This window comes from Echinops telfairi, unplaced genomic scaffold, assembly GCF_000313985.2.
Source record: "Echinops telfairi isolate 266 unplaced genomic scaffold, ASM31398v2 ScPeMD7_1;HRSCAF=3_0, whole genome shotgun sequence".
In the NCBI taxonomy this organism is placed as follows: Eukaryota; Metazoa; Chordata; class Mammalia; order Afrosoricida; family Tenrecidae; genus Echinops; species Echinops telfairi.
This window is the reverse complement of record NW_022103896.1, coordinates 53,307,391-53,314,197: the sequence shown is the minus strand read 5'-3', so window position 1 is coordinate 53,314,197 and position 6,807 is coordinate 53,307,391. Positions and strand designations below refer to the sequence as shown.

Genomic DNA, 6,807 nt, shown 5'->3' with positions numbered 1-6,807 from the left:
TTTCTCTATAGACAATTGCTCTTTGATATAAAGCTCTCTCTTCAACACATATGAGTGTCTCTGGACTTGTTTCTCTAATCAACCTGGTCTAACACACTCCTCAACAGAGTGGGACAGAGAGACGAGACCAACCTTTTGGGGTGAGGTAACTGGGACAGCAAAGTCCAATGGGAATTGAATCATAGTCTGGAGAGGCCATGTGAACAGTCTTGTGGGACAGCCCAGAGCAGTTGTGACAAGGGAGAACATTGGACCTCCCATGGAGATTGGCTAAGGGATTGGAGCCACTTTTATTTAAACGTCAAAGGGCTGGTTGACTTCAGCTCACATCTGGGTCAACTACCCCAAACCAAACTGAACCCTCTGTCCTCAGAGTCAATCCCAACCCTAGTATCTTGAGTAACAAATTTAGCCTGTGGTAAAAGGGACATTCTGAATCTGTAGGAAAAGGAAGTAGGACTGAAAGAATGAAAGCTGCCCTTCCTTACAGACTGAGAGAGGAAAAAAGGATTGAAGTTTATCTGAGAGTTTAAGCACGAAACCAATGTCAGTGTTCAATGAGGTCATTGTATAGTCAAGGGACCACTGGTAAAGTTCCATGGCTTCCTAGGAGCTCCGTCAAGCTCTGTTCTAGGCACTGGGAAAACAACAGCTAGCACAGTAGATACAGGAAAGTGGCTTAGAAAACCAAGAGGCTGGTTTTAATAGTGGGCTATTTCTAGTATACCTGCAAGCAGGGGACAAGGATGAAGAGAATTTGCATGGCCAGTAAAATAGCATGAAAAACTACCTGTAGAGCAAGGATTATGTGAGTTGGAATGGACTCGAATATAAGCCGAGTTTTTCAGCACATTTTTAATGCAGTTTTTGCGGTAAAATTAGGTGCCTCGGCTGATATTCGGGTCGGCTTATACTCGAGTATATACGGGTATATGCCGGTTGTGGGTTTTTGTTATTTTATAGCAAGAGAGGCAGCCTTAAAAGGAGAGGCACAGAGAGAGTGTCTCTCTTGAAAGTTATTGAGCAATTAATGAGTGTTTTAGGGCAAGGATCTTGTTTGGGGGCTTTTCTGTAAAGAATCAAACCAAAAATTCACTGTCATCGAGTTGATTGTAACTCATACCCTGTCCAATAGGGTCGTTATGAGTCAGAATGAACTTAATGGCAGTGAGTTTCTTTTTTTGATAAAGAGCCAGATAATACATTTGTGTTGCAACTACTCAACTCTGCCCCTATTTGTGCAAAAGCAGGCAGATAGTACCAAAACAGGAAGAGGTGTGGCTGTCCTTAGATAAGACGTTACTGCAAAACACATGGTGGCCGGCAGGAATGTGTCAACGGCTAATGGGAACCCTAGTGGTGCTGTGGGAGGAGCGCTGGACTGCTCTCCTCGAGCTCAGTGGCTTAAACACACCAACCGCTCTGCAGGAGAAGGACGAAGCTGCCTGCTCCTGTGAAAAGTCATCAAGAGTCGAAATGGACCTGATGCAATGGGCTTGGGGGGTTGGGGGGGGGGCGGTTTGGTTACTGTCGGGTCAGGAGTTCCTGGGTGGCATAAATGGGTAAGGTCTTAACCACCGAAGTGCAGTCAATGACTTGATAGGGATCTTCCAGCCAGTCTTTGTAATTTCTACCAAACTAGGTCTAAAACCCACTGTCATAAATTCTGACTCACAGTGACTGTAAAGGACAAGGTAGAACTGCCCCTGTCAGTTTTATGCCCTGATGTTTGAGGTGACTTTTCCATGTGCACGCCAACAGTATATATTCTGGTATTGTGGGGGAGAGTAAAGGTTGTTCTATAAATGTCTACTAAGCCAACTTGAATGACAGTGTTACTCAAGCCCTGACTGATTTTAGGCTACTTGTTCTATTCATTTCACTAGCACTGGTGATGTAGTGGTCGTACCGCATTGGGCTGCGATCCGCATGGTCGGCAGTTCAAAAAGCACCAGCAGCTCCTCAGGAGAAAGCAGGCTTTCCACTCACTGTAAACAGTTACCGTCTCGGAAACCCATAGGGGGTCCTGATGAGTCCGCCTTGTTTCCGCGACAGTGTTTGTTTGCTCTTGTTCTAGGAATTATTGAGACATTACCGAGCAGTGAATTACTTAATATGGCTCTTCTAGGGTAGGGGGAGAGTGAAAGGGAGCTGGTGTCAAGAAGTTCAAGAAGGAAAAGAATGTTAGGAAACTGATGTGGTAGCATTTGTACAATACTGCTTGATGAGATTGAATTATGGAATGAGATGATATGATATCTGTGTTAACACCCAATAAAATGGTTTTGGGAAATAAAATATGAAATCAAGGTTGAAATAAATAAATATATATATATGGTTCTTCCAGCTATGATCATTGTAACTCCCACCAAATGACTCTTTTCTTGCTACGTCTGTGTCAGAGCAGGGAAGAGAAGACATTGCTAGGATTCAGTTGAGTGACTGTTAACAGGGAGCAACAGCTGAGTGCCTTTGGGCTGATTCCACGGGCAGAAAACCTGACGCTACAAGCAAGGCTAAAAGAACTTTGGAACATTGCCCGAATGAGGTCAAAGTCAAAGGGTCACCTGGCTGAGAGGTTGAAAACCAAAGAGAGAGGAGTCTGCAGGCTAAGAAGTGCTCTTGATCCAAGAACTGTATCCTAGCATTAGTGATCCTACGTTGTAACTTCCCTCATAATTGTGAGTATTGTGTAGCTGTGAGTTTTGTGTGGCCATTGCAACAGATATTGAATCCAGCAAAGAAGGAGAGCGTGCCCTAGAAGGGATGGTTGGTGTCAGAATTGGTAAAGGTTGGAGGGTGAGACACCTACGGCCTCTGCCTCATAGGAGCACACCTTGAGCTGTTGTTGAGTTTGATTTTCCTTCCCCTTGTGAAGTCACAGAGGGTCAGACACCATACCCATGCCATTTGTACTACGACTAATGGGTTCGTGGCTGAAATCCACTTAGAGATGCCCCTAGAAGGAAGCTGAGTCATTTGCTAACAAAAAGGTTACAGCCTTGTGGAGGGAAGTTCTATTTTACATACACGGGATTGCCATGAATCAAAACTGACTGAACAGGAATGACTTTAACTATAGAGTTGGGCTGTCTTAATTCAAATACGACTCCACCTGTTTCTTGTTGTGTGCCCTTATGCAAATTACCCAAAGTCTCTAAGATTCATAAGGAAGAGGAAAATAATACATGGTCTTGCTGGTTGGTAAATGTTCAATACATGGCAGCCATTTTCAAAATTTTACTTGAGTACTCACAACTTCTGATAATTTTTTACTTGAGGTTAGCATATGTATCTCATGTGCATTTGTGTGTGTGTGTATGTATATGAACACATACATGGAACTACACATTTATATGAGATTGATCCAATAACCGCATCTCAGCTAAGACAGGATTACAGAGGTATCTCTGAAAATTTCACTGGAGAAATGGCCACAAAAGTAAAGGGATTGAAGTTCCACGGTCACAGCAGACAGGGTGGCTTCGATTGCTGAGCTCATCCTAGCTTCTGAGATGATTCTACTGGATTTGAGGGCTGATGACTACTGTGGGCATATTTGCTGATCTCAGGAATCTTATTCTAGACTGGATAATGCATGCTTGCAGATTCCACTGTGCTGGGGTTGGAAGAGAAGTCATGGATGGCACATGAAATTACCACCTTGAGATGAAATGTCAGGGAGCAGAGTTTGGGGAGACACTTTTCAGGATAGAACACTGGAGAGGAACCAGCTGCATGAGAAAAAAAGATCCAGAGAGCAGCACCAGAACTGTCTTGGGTCCGTTGTTGAATGCTAAGCATCATACGTGTACAGTGAAAGTCAAGTCTAGACAAAGGAGTCTAGACCAGGGAGCCTATTTCCAAGGCTCGAGAAGGGCGTGGGGGATGTAGGCATTCTTATTAGTTTTTATGAGATTGTAGGAACCTCAGTGAATACTCAGAGCAAGTCTACTCTAAATCTGAGTAAACAAGCCACTGTATACATACATTCCTGAGGTGCAGTCCAGGGGCCAGACCCAATCTAGGGATATATATGGCAACCAACTAAAAGAAAGGGAAAAGGTTAAAAAAAAAAAAAAGACATGGGTAGGGAGGGAACAGGGCACTAATCCACCCAAGGGGAGGGTGTTGTTTATGTCTTCACAGGGAGAGAGGGACCAGACTTCAACCTGGTGTGCAAGACATAAATATAATACACTAGCATGAAGCAGGGAACCAATAGAGAGGTCTAAGGAGCCAACCCCAATCCCAAATATGTGGACAACCCACCCTCACCCCAGAAGAATTCACTTCAGAGGACAGCACTGAAGCTACAGCTCAGGGCGAGGGACATGTCTGATCAGAGCACACAGGAGCAAACAAAGGGGGAGGGAGAGAGAGTGGAGCACATCCTGGCCCACCAATCCCCAAGGATGATACTCCTGCTCAGAGCAGCCAATGCACAGAGAGGACCACAGGGCCAGCCCCACCATGAGACACAACATCCCTCACTGACCCATTGCGCTACAGGGGACAATACTGGAGACACAGTTCGGGAATTATACCCGATCTGACCCCACCACACCAGGGCGAAATACTAAGAATGTGCAACAGAACAGCAAAGGGAGCAAAGCAATGAAGTCCCCAGGGAATACCAAAAATAGAGTTTGAGGCCAAGGCATGGTACCCCATCAGACTCAATCAGAAAACAGTCCTAAAGGTCAACAAACAGGCCTTGAACTATTTATAGGCTTGTCTTTTTTTTTGTTGTTATTGTTTTGTTTTCTTTTGTTGCTTTGTTTTGCTCTGTCTTGTTTTTGTGCTTATTATTGTCTCTGCATGTCTATCTAAATAAGATAGGTGGGATAAACAATCCAGATGAGAAAGCAACCGGACTAATGGTTCTCGGGGGACATGGAAGAGGGGGAATCGGGGGAAAGGAAGTGGGTCTTAACAAGTGGGAAAGGAAGTGGGGAGTTCCCAGGGACAAGGGAGCAAGTGATCTAAAATCGATGGCGAGGGGGGTATAGGGTGCCTGGTAGGGCTTGATCAAGGGCAATGTAACTGAGAGCAATTACCAAAACCCAAATGAAGACTGAACATGATAGTAGGAAAAGAAGAAAGTAAACGGAAATAGAGGAACTAGGAGGCAAATGGCCATTTATAGAGGTCTAAATACAGGCATGTACATATGTAACTATATTTATAAATAACAATAGGGAAATAGATCTATGTACATATATTTATAGATTTAGTATTAAGGTAGCAGATGGACATTGAGCCTCTACTCAAATACTCCCTCAATGCAAGAACACTTTGTTCTAATAATCAGGTACTCTGAGATGCTCAGCTTCCCAACACAATCGCTGAAGACAAAATGGGTGCATAAGCAAATGTGGTGAAGAAAGATGATGGTGCCCAGCTATCAAAAGATATAGCATCTGGGGTCTTAAAGGCTTGAAGATAAACAAGTGGTCATCTAGCTGAGAAGCAACAAAGCCCACATGGAAGAAGCACACCAGCCTGCATGATCATGAAGTGTCGATGGGATCAGGTGTCAGGCATCAAAGGCCTAGAACAAATAATCATATCACTGTGAATAAGGGAGAGTGTGGTGTGGAGAACCAAAGCCCAACGGTAGACAATTGGACATCCCCTTACAGAAGAGTTGCAGGGAGGAGACAAGCCAATCAGGGTGCAGTATATCACTGTTGAAACATACAACTTTCCTCTAGTTCTTTAATGCTTCCTGCCCCCTCCCTCCCATCATGAACCCAATTCTACCTTATAAATCCGGCTAGACCAGAACATGTACACGGGTACAGGTAAGACTTGGAAACACAGGGAATCCAGGACAGATAAACCCCTCAGGACCAATATTAAGAGTAGTGATACCAGGAGGGTAAGGGGAAGGTGGGGGGATAAAGGGGAATCAGAAACAATGAACTACATATAACCCTCTCCCAGGGGGATGGGCAATAGACAAGTGGGTGAAGGGAGACATCGATCAGTGTAAGACATGAAAAAATAATACTGGTAATGATTTATAAAATATCAAGGGGTCATGAGGGAGGGAAGGTGAGAAAGGGATGGGGGAATGAGGACCTGATACAAAGGGCTCAAGTAGAAAGAAAATGCTTTGAAAGTGATGATGGCCGAAAATGTACAAATATGCTGGACACAATGAACGGATGTTTGGATTGTGATGAGAGCTGTAAGAGGCCTGAATAAAACGATTTAAATTTTAAATGACATTTTAAAACAATACTCCAAAGGATCAAGCTGATTATCTAGTGATTTAAGTAATAGGGGATGCCCTCAGTGTTGAAAACACTTACCATCCTTGGCTGCTAGCCTAAAGGTTGGAGATTTGAGCTCATCCCGAGGTGTCTTGGAGAAAGGACTGACGATCAACGTCACAGAGTCAGTGGAAACTCCAGAGAGCACTTCAGTTGGACTCTGAAACATGTGGGCCACCCACCAAGGGAGTTGAAATCGCCTGACCACAACTGTTTTTTAGAATAAATGTTAGCAATCCTTTATTATTATTATCCCTGGGCACAGGTGAGGCAGGGCACAAGGCAACCAAGGCCTTCGTAAATGCATGTCTAAGGGGCCACGGTGAAGGATGTATTTGACTGCACAGCCATCCAGGATGATGCGCTTCTCAGCCACCATGTCATCAAACTCATGGACATTACACTTGGTGAAGCCCCACTCCTTAGACATGTGGCTCTTCAAGCGCCCAGGAAACTTGAACTTGGCCCTGCGTTAGGCCTCGATCACATGCTCCTTGTTTTGAAGCTGGGTGTGGATGGACATGAG

At 44.4% G+C, this 6,807-nt stretch overlaps 1 pseudogene; it reads right to left on the bottom strand.

The window, feature by feature from the left end:
- LOC101659676 overlaps positions 1 to 6,450 on the bottom strand; it is a 23,128-nt pseudogene extending 16,678 nt beyond the window's left edge.
- Positions 6,451 to 6,807: the final 357 nt, after the last annotated feature.